This window comes from Scyliorhinus canicula, chromosome 1 (assembly GCF_902713615.1).
Source record: "Scyliorhinus canicula chromosome 1, sScyCan1.1, whole genome shotgun sequence".
NCBI classification, from domain to species: Eukaryota; Metazoa; Chordata; class Chondrichthyes; order Carcharhiniformes; family Scyliorhinidae; genus Scyliorhinus; species Scyliorhinus canicula.
The window spans coordinates 214,942,738-214,967,600 of record NC_052146.1 but is presented as its reverse complement, the minus strand read 5'-3'; positions in this window follow the sequence as shown (position 1 = coordinate 214,967,600).

The following is a 24,863-nucleotide window of genomic DNA, read 5'->3' as shown; positions in this document are numbered from 1 at the left end:
TAGGACTTTCACCCAAATGCGAAGACCTAAAATTTTTTGAGTATAAACTCAGAGACATAAACACATATGAACACAGACACAAGAAAACACCTTGGTTTTACAACACAAAAGTTGCTGTACGGACACAAAAGAGACCAGAACGGATTGGGCCAAAGGGCCTGTTTCCATGCTGTAAACTTCTATGACTATGACTGTAAAATAGTCTTTTTAAAATAAAAAGATATATAAACATGCCTTTTCTTCTCTGGTAGGCTAACTGTCAAGCATTTTCTCAATTTGAGTTCACATACACATTAATATTGTTAGTTTCTTCCAGGTTTCAGTTATTCCTGTCCAACTGCCAACTCTGGTTTGTTGATTATGCGCAACTTACAAAACGGGATCACAATTGTAAGGGTTCTTTATGTTTGTTCCTTTGTTTTCACTTTTTTTTATTTTGCCGTTACCATTTTTGATCCATGGGTGATTAACGGGCATGTATCTTTAAGTCAAGCAGCAGATAGAATGAGAAATTCAGAGTTACAGGAAAGAACACTTTGCTAGTCTCTGCTAGTTTGAACAGGCGGCATCAGACGTTTTGGCACCAGAGGGAGAGAGAGATGGGATTTGTTTGATTGGCTGGTGGCAAATTGGCCAAAAGGCTGTACTCTGCCCGGCAACAGGTGGTGATTCTATCCTAGCCCAGTGAAATGATTTTCAGAATCCCAGGAAGCTCAGTTTGACTCCTGGAAGCACAGGGCAAGGATTCTCTCTCTCTCTCCTTTTCCAGAAAGGCTGGAACTATAGGGAACCTGAATGAATAAATCTGCAGGAAAAAAACACTACAGGCTGCAAACAAATACCAGGGCCCTTTCTATCTCTCAGAAAGGCTGTAGGTGCTGCATTTCTGAAACTACAGAGGTCTGAATGAATCTATAGTAAAGCTTCAGACTGAAAGTAGAGTTTGAAGAGAAGGGTGGTAACCATCATAAACAAAGACTATTTTTCCTTTTTAATTGTGATTTTTTAAAACCCTTTTCTTCCCTTCTGTGTTTGTCTATCTTGTGTGTGTAGCAGGCAGGGGGGACAAGTTAAAGTGGGGGGATTAGGAATTAGGTGATAGTTCGCCAGTTGTATTTGCTCCATATTTCATTATAACTCTTGTTAGAAATAAACAGGAATTGTGTTTACGTTTACAAACCTGGTGACTGTAATTATTGGGTGGCTGAGAAACAAAGACTTTGGTGTTTTTCAAATAATTATTGATTTATTTACTTGTGTTGTGACTCCAGGTCAAGTGGGGCTGGAATTGGTCGCGCACTAGCTCAGGGTGTCATACCACAATGCACAGATACGGACACCAAACATCAACCTATTCTTGGTTCTAAATACTTCAAAGGACAGATTGATCTGAATCGGGACACTCCGAATCACTCTAACAGTCAGATTTACCCCAAGACCTGAACTTTGCATCACTTGACACTGTGTTAGATTTCATATTACAGTGCTAATCTCTACAGACTGGAATTTGTTTTGGGGGGGGGGGGGGGGGTGATAATCACAATCTGTCTGTTTGCTATCACACCTTCGCAGAACACCTGTATTTTTTTATCATACGACAGCAGAAATCAAATAAGGCAGCACAATGCATGTGGTGGAAAACGTTTAAAAGTAATGGCTCCACAGCTCCGAAGGAAGCATTAATTTAGCAGCTAATTGACTTGTACCTAGTGGTTCCTGATTAGTCCATTCCTGTAATTGTTGTGTTAATGGCAGGCGTTGTAATCTCATTGTATCTGATCTTTATCTCTCTATAGACGGTGGGTAAATATTGTCAGCATTTATAAAACATTCCCAGCCACACAATAAAGTGTGATAACTCCAACAAACGTACCTTGTTGGAGATTCTTATTGACTCGCAGCATTACAAATCGTGGCAATTATACTGACCACCCTTTCACCTAATTCACTTTCATTTGGGTGCATTTTTTTTCAGAGGCTTACTGAATTACTGCGTGAATGCGAATTAAAGGAAAATAAGGAGGTAGACAAGAATGTTGCCCGAATAAAAGCATTTTAAAAAAACGTATATTGTGGATTACGAAGTGCCAGGTTGTACTGGTCAGGAAAGGCTGGCAGTCCATCGGCCTTTTCTCCAGGAAAGAGAAGGCTGAAGGGTCTTTGAAAATATCAAAGTGTTTGACAATACATCTACTTATGGGAGAGACCAGAACTAGTCACAAATAAATCCAATAGGAATTCAGAAAAAACTTTAGTCGTGAGAATGTGAAACTTACTGCCACAGGGATTGGTTGAAGTGCATGGTATAAATACATATTAATGAGAACATATTAATGAGGTTGGATGGAGGAGTGAGAGGAAACTCGTATTGAACTTTGCTGCCAATATGGGCTTGTTGGATTGAATGTCCTAATTAGTGCTGTAGACTTGATGCAGCTGAAGACTTTATATCACTGAAATCGAGACAACAATTCAAATGTACCTTACAGACATTTGCACAATTACCACAGAAATTATATAAAGGAGGTTTGAATGATTGTGGCTGAAGTTAAGACCCATTAGTATGAGCTGACATTGGTTTCGTTTTCCTTTCCGATGGAGTTTAATTGTAAATAACTTGCAGCAGCAGGTCAGTACTGAGAGGCAGATGGGTCAAAATTCAAATCTATGTTGTGGACAGCTAATTCGAGCTGCCCTATTACCTCAACTTTGCGCAAGTAATGTTGAGTCATGCTGTCCTCATACTCAACTAACAGTGCCAGCATGGGGAGCTGTCATAGCCTTGTGCTGTATACAAACCCTTGTGAAACCACTGTCTCTGTATCGTCTTATTCCTCTCACTCAGCAAAATGTAAAACGATGGGTTCAGTTCAAGCTCTATAAATAAAGAAGGTAAAATAGAAAGAATATGAAGCTTTTAAATAGTTGCTGGTAAGAATATTGATTAGGTCTCTGAATGTTTTTGATATACAGCTTCTGTAATGGGAGCAGCAAACACAAAAGTGAAAGGATTCCTTTGTTCAAAATTCATATGAGGTAACAGGGGAGATCTTAACTTATCGCTGGGGTATAAAACTGCCATTTTTACGCTGAGGCGGTAAGCTGAATTATCGACCCTCATATTTCTTTTACTCTAATGTTTTGTCAGAGGTGCGTTGTCCTTCAGACAGAGAAGGAATTCCTGACTATAGGGACAGCTCATCTAATATGTCAGTGCGCTCAGTTCTTTAATGTGCACTTCTACTTTGTATGTTGTGTTTACAATCACAGGGGGCGGAACCTTCACTCTCTGAAATAGTTTAAAGGGGGTAAAAGACTGGTACACATCTCACGCCACTTCACCTTCCATTGAACACCTCTTTTATACCATTGCATAAACTAAAAATCTACCCCCTGGATTTTATTGACTGTAACTAATTAGTCCAATTTCTTCCATTTAGATTTTTCCCTGTATTGTGAGTTTCATACCTCCCTATTCTTTAGGGTTCTTCCATTACAAATTCCATTTTCACATCTCTGTTCCTGTTGCCATTAAGAAGTCTTACAACACCAGGTTAAAGTCCAACAGGTTTGTTTCAAACACGAGCTTTCGGAGCACGGCTCCTTCTTCAGGTGAAGAAGTGTACATTCACCTGAATTCACCTGAAGAAGGAGCCGTGCTCCGAAAGCTCGTGTTTGAAACAAACCTGTTGGACTTTAACCTGGTGTTGTAAGACTTCTTACTGTGCTCACCCCAGTCCAACGCCAGCATCTCCACATCATGGCTACTGTTGCCATTGAACTGGCTGCTGAGAGAGAGGTGTAGGATTACCTGACAATTCTTTCTCCATCCCCAGAGGAGAGAAGGACTTGACCTATGTTGGCTGCCTCACTCGGTCTGGTTGAGATCTGGAAAGTGCTACAAGGGAGTGATCATTAGTGAATTACACTGGACCATCACTGGTCCATTTCAAATCGGTACTCAGAATGGAGGGTTTCATTTTTATTCTGAAATATAACGTTTCAAATTTGGAAGGGAAATTGAAAGGGGAAGATTTGGGTAGAGGATTAATAGTTAATCCATTTATCGCTGTTATTGACTGTGTAAACAAAAGTACCATAACAACCTTTCGAATATAAAAGCAAAGAGATCATGCTGAAACTTTATAAATCACTAGTGTGGCCTTAGCTAGTGAGCTGCAGACAATTTTAGGCTTCAAGAAAGATGGAAAGTCTTTCAAAAAGAGTAGGTTTCCAAGGATGTCACCAAGAATGTCACCAGGAGTCACTGTCTGTGCGGAGTCTGCACGTTCTCCCCTGGAACGTGTCTGCGTGGATTTCCTCCGGGTGCTCCGTTTTCCTCCCACAGTCCAAAGATGTGCAGGTTAGGTGGATTGGCCACGCTAAATTGCCCCCTTGTGTCCAAAAAGGTTGGGTGGTGTTACGGGATTACAGGGAAAGGGTGGAGGCGTGGCCTTAAGTGTGGTGATCTTTCCAAGGACCGGTGCAGACACGATGGGCCGAATAGCCTCCTTCTGCGCTGTAAATTCTATGATTTTATGAATGAGGGAGCTTGGTTATGAGGAGAGGTTGAAAATGTTTGGACTACTCTCCTTGGAACAGAAAAGGTTGAGAGATGACTGCACAGTGATTTAGAAGATGATAGAGATGGTAGATGTAAAATCATTGGAAAAAGGGATGATAAAGAGAAAAGATTTAATTCACTTGGCAGGATTAGAAACGTTCAACTTGAAAAGGGACATGGAAGCTGATTCTATCCATAGTTTTAAAAAGCAGTTGGACAGGTTCTTGAAGATGAGGAATTTACAAGATTACAGCAGGAGTGTGGGTCTCTTTCAAAGAGTGAGAACAGACAAGGGCCGGGATTCTCCCCTACCCGGCGTGACGGGGGTCCCGGCGTAGGGGAGTGGCGCCAACCACTCAGGGGTCGGGCCTCCCCAAAGGTGGGGAATTCTCCGCACCTTTGGGGGCCAGCCCCGCCCCGGAGCGGTTGGCACCAGAAGACTGGCGCAAAAAACCGGCGCCCCCGGCAGAAGGGCTGGCCGAAAGGCTTTCGCCGGTCAGCGCATGCACCGGCGGTGACGTCAGCGGCCAGCTGCCGCTGACGTCACCACCAGCGCATGCGCGATGTGGGTTTCTCTTCCGCTTCCGCCATGGCGGAGGCCGTGGCAGCCGCGGAAGAGAAATAGTGCACCTAGGGCACTGGCCCGGAGTCTGAGCGGGGGGGCCCCGATCACGGGCCTGGCCACCGTGGGGGCACCCCTGGGGTCCGATTGCCCCCCGCCCCCCCCCCCCCCCCCCCCCGGGGGGCTTGCACGCGCCGCTGATCCCGCCTTTACCAGAGGTGGTTCAAACCTCGGCGGCGGGAGAGGCCTCCCAGCGGCAGGACTTTGGCCCATCACGGGCCGGAGAATCGCCGCAGGGGCCTCGCCAATCGGAGTGGCGAGATTCCCACCACCGCCACTTCCCGGGTGGCGGAGAATCTCTGCCACGGCGGGGGCCGGATTTCCGGCGGCCCCAGGCGATTCTCCGACCCTGCTGGGGGTCAGAGAATTTCGCCCAAGATGGGCGGAGTGGCCTTCTGTGTTTTAATTTTCTATGATTCACCGATTGTATTCTACAAATAACATTGTTCAAGAAATGGCATTAGGACGCTCTCTAAATCCGAGGATGTTTCTGCCAAAGATATTCTTCTTTCTGTTCCAATGTTTAAATATCACTCTGTACCATGATGTTTGAAGTCATTTAATGCCTTTATAATTACTTACACGGGAAGCGGCTGAAAGTGAGTGTTTGTTAATGAGAGACTAGCAAAACGTGGCATCTTTTGAATCTCCTACCCCAGTATTCAGCTGAGATATCTCTGTATCTCAAACAATTACAAAGAGATACATCACTCTTGTGAAGAATGACTACACACAGCTGGTAAAATAGGAATCATTGGCAGTTATTACACATGGGTGTTTGAACATACTATTTATATTAGAAATGATGTGTATTGTTCATCGAACGTCATGAAGCTTTAATTACAAAAAAGCAACCCAAATGTCAGGGAATAGTTGGTGTCACTTAATCATCAAACTGTACACTCGCTCAACAGTAACACACAAAATCAATCATAAGTAACATTACAGAATTAGCGGATCTGGTGAATAAGAAGCCACATTTCAATCGATAATTACATAAAGCCTGTGTGGCAATGGGCAAATTTATCAAGATGGGCAGGCTCACAAAGGTCTGCAAGCCATTGTAATGTTGAGTTCTCCCAGAACAAGCAATCATAGTATCATAGAATGTTTGGACTGTGGGAGGAAACCGGAGGACCCGGGGATAACCCAGGCAGACACGGGGAGAAAGTGCAAACTCCACACAGACTGTCACACGAAGCCGGAATTGAACCCGGGCCCCTGGCGCTGTGAGACAGTAGTGCTAACCATTGTGCCACCGTGCCGCCCCATCAAGCATGCTACCCCAATATCGCTTTCTTTCATATCCATGGTCGATATTTTAACAGAGGCCAAATTTATTTGTGCTTTGCATGGGGTAAAATAAATCGGTAAATTGGTTATGGAAAAATCTTATGAATAGATAGAATGGCAAATAACTGCTTCAAAATAAACTCGAAACGTGTGCCCGCGCACCAAATCCTGCAATGTTTCATCGGGTATAAGTAAACAGGATAACCACTGATTTCACAGAACCTGGAGGTTTCCGCATTTAATTTTTTTAAAGAAAATTAAAGGCTTGTGAAATTAATGACAAATTAGTTTACTCATTTGACAATGGCAGTACTAATGGAAAGCAGGAGGTATGGTCGGTGGTAATAGGTTTTTGCTGGGGCTGAAGCAGGAGTTCTGCAGATTATTTTGCCTACCCTGCTGTAAATGTGAACAGATGTAATGTTGTAACATTCACAGTTAAAGCCCAGTTTTGTGGACAGTAAATTAATTTGAGGAGATATTTTAATCCTATGCTTGAGCTTCAGACTGAAAGAAACTTTGAGGAATATATGCCTAATTAAATTGGAGGTAAATTCTCCACATTTGAAGTACCATGCAAACTAGTATTAGCATTTAGTTATAGAATCATAGACCAGAATCCCAACAGTGCAGAAGGAGGCCATTTGGCCCATTGATCCTGCACCAACCCTTTGAATGAGCATTTGAGCCATTTTCACTCCCCGTCCACATTACCCTATCCCTATAACCTACCCTGCACATCCCTGCACACCAAGGGGCAATTTAGTATGGCCAATCCACCTAACCTACACATATTTGAACCCTAAGGGACAATTTATCATGGCCAATTCACCTAACCTGCACATCTTTGGACTGTGGGAGGAAACCGGAGCACCCGGAGGAAACCCACGCAGACACAGGGAGAAAGTGCAAACTCCACACAGACAGTGACCCAGCGGGGAATCGAACCTGGGACTCTGGAGCTGTGAGGCAACAGTGCTAACCACTGTGCCACCCCTTTATGTAATGTTATCTGACTATCTAAATCTACATTAAATAGAAAGCTAAAAGAAACATCAATTGAAAAAACCCAGCAGGTTAAGCTGCAGGGGGAGAATTTAAAAAAAATGTTTTAATGGAGATTTTTGTGGTATACAGAGCAAGGGTAAGCGTGTACATTTATTTGGAAACAAACAGAAAAAAGACGAAAAAGGATAAAGAGAAATATTTAGACATCGGTCTGTTTCTGTTGTTTACATGAGCCATCTTACGTTATTTACATCAGTTACAATTTCCTGTTTATCGTTTTCCAGTAGATTTTTGATTCTGGCTGGGTCCCCTATTCCCCCTTCCCTCTTTTCTTCCTGCATTAGGCTTAGCTGTGAGCAAGTGGAGATGTAGTTGACCCTGTGCCTTGCTTCGCTCCAGAATCCCCACTCTATTTCAAACCCCAAGTCCTCCTCCCACTTCTCCCTCATCCAGTTGAGTGCTAGCCCTCCCTAGTAGTCCCTGCCAGGGAGAGTGGGAGTGTGTTCCATCTCTACAGGCCCTTTTATACTTCCTCCATCAGGCTGGTCAGGTTCAATTTGTGGATCTCGGTCCAGTCATGAGCAATTTGGATCCCCAGGTAGCGGAATTTGTGCCGGGCCTGTTTAAATGGCAGTCCCTCCAGCTCTGCCCATCCCCCTTGCAAATTCACCGGCAAGATCTCGCTTTTGCTCAGGTTAAGGTTGTAGCTCGAGAAGGTTCCAAACTCTTTCAAGAGCGCGAAAGAGAAAATGCTGGAAAGTCTCAGCAAGTCTGGCAGCATCTGTAGGGAGAGAAAAGACCTAATGCTTCGAGTCCGATGACTCTTTGTCAAAGCTAACAGACAGAGAGAGTGGGAAATATTTATACTGTGGAGTGAGAATGAAAGATGAGTCATAGCCACAGAAACCCAGGGAAACCGGGTGCTAGTAGCCACGGAAACCAAGGGGAAAGGGTGCGAATGGCAGTGCCAGAGAGAACAAAAGATGTGAAAGGTCAAACTGCAGGGAAACTAACATCAGAGGATGAACTGTCGGTGTAGGGGGAGGGAAAGAGGAGAAAGGTGCAGGAAAGGTGGATAAGATTGGGGGGGGGGGAAATTAAATGTATATTAAGAAAGAAAGAAATGGTAAAAGACAGTTAAAATTAAATGAAAACAAATGGGTCGAGGTGGGGTAGAGCTGATCATCTGAAGTTGTTGAATTCGATGTTCAGGCCGGAAGGCTGTAGCGTGCCTAACCGGAAGGTGAGATGTTGTTCCTCCAGTTTGCGTTGTGCTTCACTGGAACATTGCAGCAGGCCAAGAACAGACATGTGGGCCTGGGAGCAGGGTCGTGTGTTAAAATGGCAAGCAATGGGAAGGTCAGGATCCTGAATGTGCACAGACCAAAGATGCTCAGCAAAGCGATCACCCAGTCTGCATTTGGTCTCTCCGATATAGAGGAGACCACAATGGGAGCAGCGAATGCAGTGGACCACCTTTTTCCTCTCTCCAGTAGTCGGGCCTCGGAATATCACCAGTCTACTTCCAGTATGGAGTTGATTAGCTGTTGCCTAGCCACCCTCTCTTCCATATCTCTCCGTGCCTTATACACGATAATTTCTCCCTTGCTCACAGCCTTCAGGCCTCCCAAAACATGGAGAGTGAGACCTCCCCATTCTGGTAATATATTTGTCTATGACCTGTGATACCTTCTCGCAGAAGGCCATATCGGCCAGGCGGGCCGTGTCCAACCTCCATGGGGGGCATTGGGCACGGCCCTTCTCCAACCTCACATCCATGTGGAGCGTGATCGGAAATGACAATTGTGGAATATTCCGCTCTTACTCGCCCTAGGAGCATTGATTTCCCCACTACAAAGAATTTGATCTGTGAATATACGTTGTGTACCTGGGTGGGTGAACCACTATGAGTCCACAGTCCCCATCTGCTCCATGAATATACCGAGTTCTTTCGCCATGTCGGAGGTCTTCCCCGTTTTGGAATTTGACCTGGCCGTCCATGGGTCCTGTATACAATTAAAGTCTCCCCCTGTGATCAGTTGGTGTGTATCTATGTCGGGGATTTCTGCCATGGTCTTTTTTGTAAATTCCGTGTCGTCCCAGTTGGGAGCGTACACGTTCACCAGGACTACCGGTGCCCTGTCCAGGACACCGCTGACCATGACATGACGTCCCCCTGGGTCCGGAACCGTCCTTGTCGCAGTAAACATTGTCCTCTTATTTAACAGCATGGCTACCCCCCTACCCTCATCCCATAGCAGGAATGGTAGGTCTGTCCCACCCAGCCTTTCCTTACCCACAGTCAGTCCTTCTCCCTCAGGTGCGTCTCTTGGAGGAAGACTCTCGACTTTCATACTTTTCAGGTGGGTGAAGACTCTGGATTTTTTCATTGGGCTGTTAAGTCCCCTGACATTCCAGGTGATTATCCTGATGGGGGGGTTTTGTCCCCCAGCTCCTGCGGGATCCACCATACTTACCTGGTGGATGCGCCCCTGTAGTCCGGGGTTTCCCTTTGTGGGGCCCATACAAAATGGCCGTGGTCACCGTTCTCCCCATGAGGCCGGGCCTCTATGTTCCGGGATTACCCTTTGTCCAGGGGCACCCAAGATGGCCACCAACTGTGTGTACCTCATGTGGGTGCACCCCTGCAATCCGGGGTTTCCCTTTGTTCAGGGACCCTCCAAAGTGGTTGCTTGCGGTGCCATTTTGTTCCAAGTCACCACGTGTAGTCTGTTTTAGCCAGCCTAATGCCCTCGTTCCCTCTTTACCCAGACTCTCCTTGTGGTGTCTTCTTCCCCCCAAAACCCCTTCTTTCCCCTCTCCTTCTCCCTTCCCTCTGTTTTATTATTTATTATTATTATTTATTATTCTTTCCCCAGTCCCCCTTGTGGGAGATGCGCCGCACCCTCTCTCTCCTGCACGCTTCCCGGTGCTAGCTACCCCGCTAGTGTGGTGCCCCCCCCCCCCTCCCGGGGCGAGTTGTGAATCCTCCTATCGCCTGTTCCCTGACCTTCTTATCTGCCAATCCGCTCACCTTGTCCTGCGCTCTGTTGTTCAGGTTCCTACCTTCCTCTCTTTCCTCCCTCGCCCACAGAACGAGGCAGTACAATCCTGCGCAAAATGTTCAACATGGTGGTTCACAATTGGCAATTCAGAAAGTAGAACATAAAACATAAAAATAAAAGTCTCGTTCTGTGAGCTCTTCACCGCTGTCCCTGTTACCGCTTTTCTAGTCCGTTCTCCAAGATGAACTTGTCCGCATGTGCAAGGGCCGTGAAAAAGTCCTCCCAGCCTTGGAATGTGATCAGAGCTTGGCCGGGTACAGTATTCCAAACTTTACTCTGTTTTTATACAGCGCGGACTTCTCCTATTGAATTCTTCCCGGCGCTTGGCCAGGTCATCCGCAATGTCCTGGTAGATCTGAATCCGGTGACCTTCCCAGTTACAGTTCTTAAGTTTGTCTAGCTCAGCACAGGATTCGTTCCCGGTCCTGGTACCGGTGCACTTTGGTAATTATCGCCCTCCATTGTTCCTCGGCTTTGGGCGAAGCGACCGGTGTGCTTTGTCTATTTCTGGTGGGTTGGGGAATCTATCCCTTCCCACCAGGTTGTCCAGCATTTAGGCCACAGAGTCTGTGGGGTTCCTACCTTCGATCCCCTCCAGTAGGCTTTGACACCTCGACCGGTTCTCTTAGTCTTCGATTTTCCCCTTCAAACCCCCCTGCGTTGCGACCAGCCTTGCCATCTCTTTCTCCAGGGCGATGATCCGGTCACCCTGGTCTGTTGCGGCCTTTTCCAGTTCTTTAATCGTATTTTCCTAGACTTCCAGTCACCTCTCTGCCTTGTCTAGAGTCACCTGCGTGCTCGCCACAGCTTCTGCAATCGCATCCCTGACAGCAGATTGGATATCTGATTTTGTCCTTTCCCGATGTTCTGTCAACTCTCTTGAGAGAAACGCCTACACCCATCCCCTGGTGTGGAGGGGATTCTTGCACGGTGAGCCTGTCCCTCTCTCTCTGGCGAGGCCTGAGCTCCGCCGCCTCGTGCATGGCCAGCTCAGTCATTTGCTTGCCCGCTCCTGGGTTCTACCTGGCCTCTGGAATGGCTGCTATTTGGAATGTTCTTCTCTTCATTTTGTTAGTGGAGGTATGGAGTTGTTTTTCCTAGGTTTAGTGGGCTATTTCTGGGATAACAAGCATATTTTCCAGGTTCATGGGAGAAGAGCCACCTGATGTACGACTTCTCAGCACATTCCCGTCACGGAAAGGAGAAGACGTATTAAGGACTCAGACGTATTAAGGTCCAGTACTTTCCCGGAGCGGAGAAACTACAACATCTTCTTCGCAGCCTTCAACATGTCATCGATGAAGATGAACACCTTGCCAAGGTCATCCCCACACCCCCACTACTTGCTTTCAAACAACCGCGCAACCTCAAACAAACCATTGTTTGCAGCAAACTACCCAGCCTTCAGAACAGCGATCACGACACCACACAACCCTGCCATGGCAATCTCTGCAAGACGTGCCAGATCATTGACATGGATACTACCATTACACGTGAGAACACCACCCACCAGGTACATGGTACATACTCGTACGACTCGGCCAACGTCATCTACCTCATACACCGCAATAAAGGATGTCCCAAAGCGTGGTACATTGGCGAGACCATGCAGACGCTGCGAGAACGGATGAATGGACATTGCGGAACAATTTCCAGGCAGGTATGTTCCCTTCCAGTCGGGGAACACTTCAGCAGTAAACGGCATTCAGTCTCTGATCTCCGGGTAAGCGTTCTCCAAGGCGGCCTTTAGGATGCGCGGCAATGCAGAATCGCCGAGCAGAAACGTATAGCCAAGTTCCGCACATATGAGTGCAGCCTCAACTGGGACCTTAGATACTTGTCGCATTACATTCACCCCCCCACCATCTGGCCTGGGCTTGCAAAATCCTACCAACTATCCTGGCTTGGGACAATTCACACCTCTTTGACCTGGGATTATCCCTCTCTCCAGTCACTCCCGTCTGGACCTGTAGACTTAATCACCTGCAAAGGCTCGCATTCAAATTATCGTATTGCATCTTTAACTTTGTCTATATATATGTTTCTGGAACCCACCTCTTCATTCACCTGAGGAAGGAGCAGCTCTTTGAAAGCTAGTGTTTGAAACAAACCTGTTGGATTTTAACCTGGTGTTGTAAAACTTCTCACTGTGCTCACCCCAGTCCAATGCCGGCATCACCACATCATGGCTGATGTACTGGAGCATTTGTGTGGTGAGCACCAGATTGTGTCCCAGGAGACACAAAAGTGGCCAACCGAGGTGAGTGTCTCTGGGATGGTGGAGGGCGTTGGAGACAGCTGTGACGGGAAATCACTGTCATCATCGGACTTGAGCTCCGGGGTGCCCGGGTATCGGGTTGATGGCTCGCTTCCGAGACAGTGTCCTTGTCGCTGCTCGGCACTCGGGGTTCTGGCTCTGGCTAGCGGTGGGGGACACCAGATGGACCAAGCCCAATACCAGCAGATCAGGCAAGACACCAGACAGGACACAAGATTAGATCACGGACCGGTGGGGAGTGGGGGTGGTGGGGGTCTGTGGAGCGGGGGTGAGGGGTGGTGTGGGAGTGGTGTGAGGGTGGTGTGGGGTTGAGGGTGATGTGGAATGAGAGTGGGGTAGAGGTGAGAGTGGTGTGAGAGTCGAGGGGGTTGAGGGTGGTGGGGTGATGAGTGTGGGATTGAGGGTGATGTGTGGGCAGGGCTGACATGCATGGGACGTGGAATCACAACTCAGCAGGGTCTCACTTCCTCGCCCAAGGCTGATCCCCACCCTGGCGACTGGCCTTTCCTTGGGCCCACCGATCGCGCCAAGGTCTCCCACTCCTGGTGGGTATGGGAGGCCTTCTCCTTGGTGGGGGGGGCGGTGACAGAAAATGCAGTGTTAGACAGTCCGATCCATGCAGCCCAGGGGGTGGGTTGCTGGTGGCTTCAGTAGCCAGGGGGTCACCCCCACCCTAATGCCACCTAACCTGCGCATCTTTGGACTGTGGATGGACACCAGAGCACCCGGAGGAAACCCACATGTGGTGATTGTAGATCTGAGTAGATGTAATACAACTGAGCAAGCACTAGAGGGAGCACGGGAGAGCTATAAATACACCGGGACAGGAAGTGAGGACACACTTCACGGAAGGCAGAACTCGTAGCAGGACACAGACACATGCAGGCAGCATTTGAGGTAGCCGTAAGTTAAGGTCTGAAGAGAGAACGAATTCACAATAAAGCATCTTCTCCACCTTTGAGACTACGAGCTTTATTAAGACACGAGGAACAACACACCACACAGACACAGGGAGAACGTGCAAACTCCACACAGACAGTGACCCAAGGCGGGAATTGAACCTGCGTCTCTGGTGCTGTGAGGCAGCAATACGTGCCACTGTGCCGCCTCAAGAGCTGGGCCAGAAGGAGCACAAGTATCTCCAAGGGGTCAGTAAATAAGGTCTTTCATTTTTCCTGTATCATCTCACCCTGGTTGTGCTCCTGAAAGAGCCCAGGGCACTGACTGGCCTTGCTGTCTCCCTAGCTCTGTTGAATATCAGGGGCAGACCAATTTTTATTAAACAGGAGTTGGTGGGTTGATAATCTCTAATGCGCATCACTTAGTTTGCCTGTGTACAGACCCTAATGGAAAGGAATGTGTGGAAGAAAGAAAACAAAACTTGCATTTACAGAGGACCTTTCACAACCTCAGAATATCCCAAAGGGCTTTACAGCAAATGAAATACTTTTGATGCAGAGTCACTATTGTAACATCGGAAGCCGGCAGCCAATTTGAACACAACCAAAGGATTAAGTGAAAAATCACATAATCTGTTGTAATGTTGTTGATTTAGTGATAAATATTGGCCAGGACAATGGGGAGAACTCCCCTGCTTTATGTGAAATAGTGAACTGCAATCATTGACAGAGTCACAGAATAAAACAGTGCCGAAGAAGCTATTCGGCCCATTGGGTCTGCACCAACACATGAAAAACACCTGACCGACCTTCCTTCTCCCATTTGCCAGCACGTGGCCCATAGCCTTGAATGCCATCCAGGTACTTTTTAAAGGAGGTGAGGGAATCCGCCTCTATCACCCTCACAGGCGGTGCACGCCAGCCTATCACCACCCTCTGAGTGAAAATGTTCTTCGTCATATCCCGCCTAAACATCCTGTCATGGATTTGAGATCTCCTGCCATGACTAAACACTTTGAATTTAAAACTATAGAAGACATATATTTTTTGAATATCAACTGAGTATCTTGCTAAAACAATGACGAACGAGTTAATGCAGTTTGACAAATACCCACCAGGACCTACTCACCAATCAGCCACACTCTTATTAAATTTCCCACTTCTTTCGCACTCATTGTGATGTCCTGATCTTCTCATCCTCTTTGTGAAATCCGACCTCCTCTCTCACTCTGTGTGAGTTCCAGGATTCTCTCTCACTCTGTGTGAGTTCCCGGATTCTCTCTCGCTCTGTGTGAGTTCCCGGATTCTCTTTCACTCTGTGTGAGCTCCCGGATTCTCGCTCACTCTGTGTGAGCTTCTGGATTCTCTCTCTCTCTGTGTGAGCTCCCGGATTCACTCTCGCTCAGTGTGAGCTCACGGATTCTGTCTCACTCTGTGTGAGCTCCCGGCTCCTCTCTCACTCTGTGTGAGTTCCAGATTCTCTCTCACTCTGTGTGAGCTCCCGGCTCCTCTCTCACTCTGTGTGAGTTCCAGATTCTCTCTCACTCTGTGTGAGCTCCTGGATTCTCTCTCACTCTGTGTGAGCTCCTGGTTCCTCTCTCACTCTGTGTGAGCTCCCAGATTCTTGCTCACTCTGTGTGAGCTCCTGGATTCTCTCTCACTCTGTGTGAGCTCCTGGTTCCTCTCTCACTCTGTGTGAGTTCCCGGATTCTCTCTCACTCTGTGTGAGCTCCCGGATACACTCTCGCTCTGTGTGAGTGTGGTGATATGATTTGCATACCTGTCTGCCTTTGGGTCAGAACACCGGCTTACCATTGGCCCTGGTCGGTCATGTGCCTCTTGACTGATTGGCCAAGAGGCTGAGTTAACCACGCCTCCATTAACGAGGTATAAATGGACAAACGCCCGGCGATCGTCCATTCCATTGTAGACGATCGCAGAGCTATGTTCTAGTCTATTAAAGCCTGACTTTTGTAAAGCACTCGTCTCTCGTACAATTGATAGTACAGTAGTCCCCCTTTATAACGCGGGTGTTGGGGTCCAAGACAGCCACCCGCGTTGCAACCGAGCCGCGGATATCCACGATGGGGGTTTTAAATTTATTTTAAAATCTATGCTAGCGCTTCCCATTGAGAGTCTACGGGGGGCGGGGGGAGAGGTCAGACCCGCGAACCGCGGTATTGCGGAGCGCGGTATAATGGGGGACTACTGTACATCAATTTAATAGACTAAGACTTTGAAGATGGAGTTCCGGATCAAGCCCGAATGCCTCCGCATCAGCCCGCAAACTCCGAACTCTGCAGAACTTTTCCAACTCTGGCTGACATGCCTCGAAGGGTTCCTAGCATCTACAACCATCCCCCCCCACCGGGGCACAGAAGCTGCACGTCTTCCACTCCAGCGTGGGTATCGACGCCTACGCAATAATCAAAGAAGAAACGACTTATGATGAAGCAATACTAAAGCTAAAGGGACAATTCATCAAACCAGTCAACAGGGTATTCGCCCGATATCTGCTGGCCACCAGACGGCAGCTCCCCGGTGAGTCCCTCCATACCCTGGGGAGGAATTGCGCGTCGAGGAGCGCGCCTCTCTGGGCCCTCCCGGTCCCTGCCTGCGCGCCGCGCGAGTCTCCCACCCCCCCTCCTCCCGGGTCCCCGCGCCTGGCCTGCTCATTTCCCTCCCTTCCCCGGGGCCGCTCCTCCCAAACCGCCGCCCCCGGGACCCGGCTTGCACGCCTCTCCGGGCCCCCCCGGTCCCTGCCTGCCCGCCGCGCGAGTCTCCCCCCCGCCCCCGGGCTCCTGCGTCTGGCCTGCGCGCCTCACCTCCCCCGCTCACAGCCGCTCCACTCGGCTCGCCGGCACCGCTAGCCCCGCCCCCAGCGACCACGAGGGCCTCACGGGAGCCGCCATCTTGGGGCGCCGACCCCACGTGCGGGTCCTGGGCACCGCCATCTTGGGGCGCCGACCCCACGTGCGGGTCCTGGGCGCCGCCATCTTGGGGCGCCGACTCCACGTGCGGGTCCTGGGCGCCGCCATCTTGGAGCCCCGACTCCACGTGCAGGTCCTGGGCGCCGCCATCTTGGGGCGCCGACTCCATGTGCGGGTCCTGGCCACCGCCTTCTGGGACTGGCACTCAAGGTTCCTCCAGCATCGACTCGGACGGCGACGACGGAACACGGATTTTCTCCACGGCTCGCGGCCGTTCAGCTCGACCAGTCACGTCCACGCACGCTTGCCAAAACGACAACGCTGATCCACCTCAACGGTACGAGACGGGCTGCCTGCTGGACTCCGGGATCACGGAAAGCTTCGTTCATCCTGACACGGTAAGACGCTGCGCGCTCCCTGTCCATCCTGTAAAACACAAAATCGGGTTAGCCTCAGGTTCGCACTCCATCCGCATCACCGGGTGCTGCATCGCGGACCTCACGGTCCAGGGGAAGGTTTTTAAAAATTATAAACTCCTTATCCTCCCCGACCTTTGCGCACCGGCACTCCTAGGACTGGACTTCCAGTGCAACCTGCAGAGCTTGACCTTCCAATTCGGCGGCCCTATACCCCCCCTCACTGTCTGCAGCCTCGCATCCCTCAAAGTGGACCCCCCCTCCTTGTTTGCCAATCTCACCCCTGATTGCAAACCCGTCGCGACACGGAGCAGACGGTACAGCGCCCAGGACCGGTCCTTCATCAGGTCCGAGGTCCAGAGGTTGCTGACGGAAGGGGTCATCGAGGGCAGCAACAGTCCCTGGCGAGCCCAAGTGCTGGTAGACTGGGGAGAAAAATCAGATGGTCATCGACTATAGCCAGAGCATCAACCGGTTTACGCAACTGGACGCGTATCCTCTCCCCCGTATTTCCACCATGGTAAACGAGATCGCAAAATACAAGATCTTCTCCACTGTGGACCTTAAGTCCGCTTATCACCAGCTCCCCATCCGCACGAGTGACCGCAAGTACACCGCGTTCAAGGCTGATGGGCGCCTCTACCACTTCCTTAAGGTTCCGTTTGGTGTCACAAATGGGGTCTCGGTCTTCCAACGGGAGATGGACCGAATGGTCGACAAGTATGGATTACGGGCTACCTTCCCGTATCTTGATAATGTCACCATCTGCGGCCACGACCAGCAGGACCATGACGCCAACCTACAGAAATTCCTCCAAACCGCAAAACTCCTTAACCTCACATACAATAAGGATAAGTGCATGTTTAGCACCAACTGTCTAGCCATCCTCGGCTACGTAGTGCGTAAAGGAGTGATAGGCCCCGACCCCGAACGCATGCGCCCCCTAATGGAACTCCCTCTCCCCAATACCCCAAAATCCCTCAAACGCTGCCTGGGGTTCTTCGCGTACTACGCCCAATGGGTTCCCAATTACGCCGACAGGGCCCGTCCCCTCATTCAAACCACGACCTTCCCGCCATCGACAGAGGCCTGCCAGGCTTTTAGCCGCATCAAAGCGGACATCGCAAAGGCCACGATACACGCCATCGACGAGTCCCTCCCCTTCCAGGTCGAGAGCGACGCATCAGAAGTTGCTCTGGCGGCCACCTTAAAACCAAGTGGGCAGACCCGTGGCCTTCTTCTCCAGAACTCTCCAGGCTTCCGAACTCCGCCACCCCTCTGTGGAAAAGGAAGCCCAGGCCATAGTCGAAGCAGTGTGACATTGGAGGCACTATTTGGCCGGTAGGAGGTTTACCCTCCTCACAGACCAACGGTCAGTAGCCTTCATGTTTGATAATGCACAAAGGGGCAAGATTAAGAATGACAAGATCTTACGGTGGTGGATCGAGTTGTCCACGTACAACTATGATATCTTGTATCATCCTGGGAAGCTCAATGAGCCTCCTGATGCCCTGTCCCGCGGTACCTGCGCCAGCGCGCAGATAGACCGCCTCCACTCCCTCCACGCAGACCTCTGCCATCCAGGGGTGACCCGCCTCTACCATTTCATTAAGGCCCGCAACCTGCCTTTCTCCATCGCGGAAGTCAGGTCAGTAACCCGTGACTGCCACATCTGCGCAGAGTGCAAACCGCACTTCTACCGCCCCGAGCGCGCACACCTGATCAAAGCATCCCGCCCCTTCGAACGTCTTAGCATTGACTTCAAGGGGCCCCTTCCCTCTAACAACCGCAACATTTACTTCCTGGCGGTGATTGACGAATTCTCCCGCTTCCCCTTCGCCATTCCCTGCCCCGACATGACCACATCGACCGTCATTAAGGCCCTACTCTCCATCTTCTCCCTGTTCGGCTACCCCACGTACATTCACAGCGATCGGGGGTCCTCCTTTATGAGCGACGAGCTGCGTCAATTCCTGCTCGACAGGGGCATTGCCTCTAGCAGGACGACCAGCTATAACCCCCGGGGTAACGGACAAGTCGAGCGGGAGAATGGTACCATCTGGAAGACCATACTACTGACCCTCAGGTCCAGAGATCTCCCTATTTCCCGATGGCAAGAGGTGATCCCCGATGCCCTACATTCTATCCGCTCACTCCTCTGTACCACAACAAATCAGACATCTCATGAACGTCCTCTTGTTTTCCCCAGGAAGTCATCCTCCAGATCCCCTCTCCCGACGTGGCTGGTCACCCCCGGACCCATCTTGCTCCGGAAGCATGTGCAGGTGCACAAGTCCGACCCGTTAGTGGAACAAGTCCAGTTACTCCACGCTAACCCGCAGTACGCGTATGTGGAGTACCCCGACGGTCGACAGGACACGGTCTCCCTCCGGGACCTGGCACCCGCCGGCGTGCGGCCTTCCCCCCCCCCCCCCCCCCCTCCCACCACAGACCCCCCCTCTGTTTTTTTTCCCCCCAGCACCCCACTCAGGTTCCCCATTCCACATCCATGGCATCTCCACGGCCAGCTCAGGTGACGGAGACTATTCAAGGACCATCGCTCCCGGACTCCAGGACGTCAGCGGAACCATCGGCCGACCCGACGTCAACTCCTCCACTGCGGCGGTTTGCCAGAACGTCACGGGCCACAAAAAGACTGATCTAATCTTTCTAAAGTTCTACAGCTCCATGGAATTTTGTGTACATATCGCTTCTTGTCTGGGCCAGTGGGAAGCCCCCAAATTCGATAAGAGAAAGGAGAGAAAATTTTATCCTCCCGGCTGCTACTCATATCACTAGTTCTCTCCCCCCCTCCCCACCCCCCCCACCCCGGCTCTCGTTCATACCCCCCCCCCCTCCCCGGCTTCCTTCTCCGCAAGGGGTGAATGTGGTGATATGATTTGCATACCTGTCTGCCATTGGGGCAGAACACCGGCTTACCATTGGCCCTGGTCGGTCATGTGCCTCTCGACTGATTGGCCGAGAGGCTGAGTTAACCATGCCTCCATTAACAAGGTATAAATGGACAAACGCCCGGCGATCGTCCATTCCATTGTAGACGATCGCAGAGCTATGTTCTAGTCTATTAAAGCCTGACTTTTGTAAAGCACTCGTCTCTCGTACAATTGATGGCACATCAGTGAGCTCCCGGCTCCTCTCTCTCTCTGTGTGAGCTCCCGGATTTACTCTCGCTCAGTGTGTGCTCACGGATTCTGTCTCACTCTGTGTGAGCTCCCGGCTCCACTCTTACTCTGTGTGAGTTCCCAGATTCTCTCTCACTCTGTGTGAGCTCCCAGATTTTCTCTCACTCTGTGTGAGCTGCAGGATTCTCTCTCACACTGTGTGAGTTCCCGGATCCTTCTCACTCTGGGCGCGATTCTCCGCAAAGGCGGAGAGTCGTGAAGGCTGCCACGAAACCGGCCGTGTTTCACGGCAGCCTCCGCGCCCCCTCCCGGGGCCCGATTCTGCTCCCTGGTCGGGGCTAGCATCGCGGCCCCGTGAACTCCGGCATCGTGGGCTTAACGAATTTCGCTAAGCCCGCGCGCCAAAGTTAGCGACGGCTGACGCATATGATGACATCAGCCGCGCATGCGCAGATTGGACGACTCCCAACCCGCGCATGCGCGGACGACGTCATCCGCGCATATGCGTCAGAACCGCGCATGCGCGGTCTGTAATGCCCCTCAGCCGCCCCGTGGACTTATCCTGCGGGGCGGCGGAGGGAGAAAGAGTGCGCGGGAATCGAACCCGCGGCCCGCAATCGGTGGGCACCGTGGTGCGGCCGTGCCAATCGGTGGCATGGTTGTGCAGAGCGGCACTTTGCGGCCGTTTTCACGAACTGGTATAGCAGGTGTATTAACAATCGTGAAAACGGCCGTAAAGGCCTTGGAAATTGGCCCATCGGCCAGGGGAGAATCGCTGCTTGCCGTAAAAAAACGGCGAGCAGCGATTCGTGTCGGGGGCCGGGCGTGGGGGGGGGGGGGAGAATAGCGGGAGGGTGTCGGACCAGCGTCGCCGTAAAAATTGGCGCCGCCCGCTATTCTCCGCCCCGTCGTGAGTGCGGAGAATCGCGCCCTCTGTGTCAGCTCCCGGATTCTCTCTCGCTCTGTGTGAGCTCCCGGATACAGTCTCGCTCTGCGTGAGCTCCCGGCTCCTCTTTCTCTCTCTGTGAGCTCCCGGATTCACTCTCGCTCAGTGTGAGCTCACTGATTCTCTCTCACTCTGTGTGAGCCCCTGGCTCCTCTCTCGCTCTGTGTGAGCTCCCGGATTCTCTCTCACTCTGTGTGAGCTCCCGGCTCCTCTTTCTCTCTCTGTGAGCTCCCGGATTCACTCTCGCTCAGTGTGAGCTCACTGATTCTCTCTCACTCTGTGTGAGCCCCTGGCTCCTCTCTCACTCTGTGTGAGCTCCCGGATTCTCTCTCACTCTGTGTGAGCTCCCGGCTCCTCTTTCTCTCTCTGTGAGCTCCCGGATTCACTCTTGCTCAGTGTGAGCTCACTGATTCTCTCTCATTCTGTGTGAGCCCCTGGCTCCTCTCTCACTCTGTGTGAGCCCCCGGCTGCTCTCTCACTCTGTGTGAGCTCCCGGATTCTCTCTCACTCTGTGTGAGCTCCCGGATTCTCTCTCACCCTGGGTGAGCTCCCGGATTCTCTCTCACTCTGTGTGAGCTCCCGGATTCTCTCTCACCCTGGGTGAGCTCCCGGATTCTCTCTCACCCTGGGTGAGCTCCCGGATTCTCTCTCACCCTGGGTGAACTCCTGGCTCCTCTCTCACTCTGTGTGAGCTCCCGGATTCTCTCTCACTCTGTGTGAGCCCCCGGCTCCTCTCTCACTCTGTGTGATCTCCCGGATTCTCTCTCAATCTGTGTCAGCCCCCGGCTCCTCTCTCACTCTGTGTGAGCTCCCGGATTCTCTCTCACTTTGTGTGAGCTCCCGGATTCTCTCTCACTCTGGGTGAACTCCCGGCTCCTCTCGTGCTCTTTTTAAACTCCCAGCTCCTCGCTCGCTCTTTTTGAACTCCCGCTCCTCTTGAACTCATTGGGACCTCCCGGCTCCTCTCTCACTCTGTGTGAGTTCCCGGATCTTGTCTCGCTCTATGTGATCTCCCGGCTCCTCTCTCGCTCTTTATGAACTCCTGGCTCCTCTCGCGCTCTTTGATGCACTATCAATTGCACGAAAGACTCAGATTGGTACTGTACAACTGTGGCTTTATTACAGTCAGATGCGTGGCCTCCTACTGCAGCTGGCGAAATGGCAGATCAGGAGGAGGTCACGCATATTTATACGGCTCCTTGTGGGCAGAGCTAGCTGGCAGGGGCTACCGGCGAACCTGTAGTGTAGGTCCTACCGTACATCCCCTAATCCAGGTGCACACAGTTAACACAATGGATCACCACATTCACCCCCTGTTAAAAATGAGTCGGGCGGGGGTGGCGTGCAACTATATACAGATTTGTGAATAATTTACAGAGGGGAGGAGAAAAATAATATGTCCATCCTGTAGTCTGGTGCCCATCAGAGATTAAGCCTGTCCGGTGGTTTGACGGTTCGCTGGGAGCGATGTAGCGGTGGTGGAGAAGTCGGTACTGGCGGTGTCGGCGTCGACGACCTCGGTGCTGGCGGTGTTGGTGCTGCCCAGTAGTTGGATGACTCCGGGAGCATGCCGAAATCTTCCTCGTCCTCTAGCGTGGGCAGGGGAAGGAGGGATGGATCTGGTGCGGCTAATGCTGGGAGCGCTGGGGGAGGGGTGGGTGGCGTGTGAGTGGGGAAGTGTGTGGGAGTGGAACCTGAGGGAGCCTGGTCCCTGAGTGAGACCGTATCCTGGCGGCCGTCGGGGAACTCCACATAGGCATACTGGGGGTTGGTGTGAAGCAGGTGCACCCTGTCCACCAATGGGTCCGCCTTGTGGAGTCAGACGTGCCTACGTAGAAGGACCGGTCCTGGAGCTGCGTGCCAAGTCGGGAGCGACACCCCGGATGTGGACTTCCTAGGGAAGGTAAAAACATGTTCATGGGGTGTGTTATTTGTGGCGGTGCACAGTAGTGACCGGATGGAGTGTAGTGCATCCGGGAGGACCTGCTGCCAGCGAGCGGCTGGGAGGTTTCTGGACCGTAGGGCCAGCTGGATGGCCCTCCATACCGTCCCGTTCTCCCTCTCTACCTGCCCGATTCCCCGGGGGTTGTAGCTGGTCGTCCTGCTGGAGGCGATACCCCTGCTGAGCAGGAACTGACGCAGCTCATCGCTCATGAATGAGGATCCCCTGTCACTGTGGAAGTAGTCGGGGAAACCGAACAGCTTGAAGATGGAGTTGAGGGCCTTGATGACGGTGGCAGACGTCATATCCGGGCATGGGATGGCGGAGGGGAACCTGGAGAATTCATCGACCACTCTGAGGATATATGTGTTGCGGTCGGTGGAGGGGAGGGGCCCTTCAAAATCCACACTGAGGCGTTCAAAGGGGCGGGATGCTTTCACCAGGCGCGCGCGGTCTGGCTGGTAGAAGTGCGGCTTGCACTCCGCACAGACCTGGCAGTGTCTGGTGACTGTCCGTACTTCCTCGACAGAGTAGGGCAGATTGCAGGCTTTGATGAGGTAGTAGAATCGAGTGACCCCCGAGTAACAAAGGCTGTCGTGCAGGGCACGGAGTTGGTTTACATGTGCGCTGGCACATGTACCTCGAGAGAGGGCGTCAGGGGGCTCGTTGAACTTACCGGGGCGATACAAAATCTTGTAATTGTAAGTAGTGAGCTTGATTCTCCACCGCAAGGTTTTATCATTTTTGATGTTGCCCCGCTGTGTGTTGTTGAACATGAAGGCTACCGACCGTTGGTCAGAGAGGAGAGTGAATCTCCTGCCGGCCAGGAAATGCCTCCAATGCCGCACCGCTTCAACAATAGCCTGGGTCTCCTTTTCAACAGACGAATGTCGAATTTCAGAGGCATGAAGAGTGCGGGAAAAGAATGCCACGAGTCTGCCTGCCTGGTTTAGAGTGGTAGGCGGATTTAAGGTCGATCATTGAGAAGACCCGGTTCTGTGCAATCTGATTGACCATCTCAGATATGCATGGGAGGGGGTACGCGTCGAGCTGCGTGCACCGATTGATGGTCTGGCTGTAGTCCACAACCATTCTGTGTTTCTCCCCCGTTTTCACTGCTACCACTTGAGCTCTTCAGGGGCTATTTCTGGCCTCGATGATACCCTCCTGAAGCAGCCTCTGGATTTCTGACCTGATGAAGGCCTTGTCCTGGGCGCTGTACCGTCTGCTCGTAATGGCGACGGGCTTGCAATCCGCAGTTAGATTGACAAAGAGGGACTGTGGGTCAACCTTGAGGGTCGCGAGGCCGCAAACGGTGAGTGGAGGTAGGTGCCCTCTGAATTTGAAGGTGAGGCTCTGGAGATTGCACCGGAAATCCAGGCCCAGCAATAGGGTAGCACAGAGGTTGGGGAGAACGTAGAGGCGGAAACTGCTGAATTCTACACCCTGGACAGTGAGAGTGACCATGCTGAACCCTCAGATTGGGACAGAGTGGGATCCGGAGGCCAGGGAGATACTTTGGTTGGCGGGGTGGACCGCGAGGGAACAGAGCCTTACCGTATCTGGGTGTATGAAGGTTCGGTGCTCCCGGGGTCCAGCAGGCAAGAGGTCGTGTGGCCGTTGATTTTCACCCTCGTCGAAGCAGTGGCCAGGTTGTGAGAACGAGACTGGTCCAGTGTCATCGAGGCGAGCTGTGGGTGGTCGTCTGAGGTTTCAGACGGAGAGCGTCGGCAACCCAGATCTGGCGTTCCAGCTCC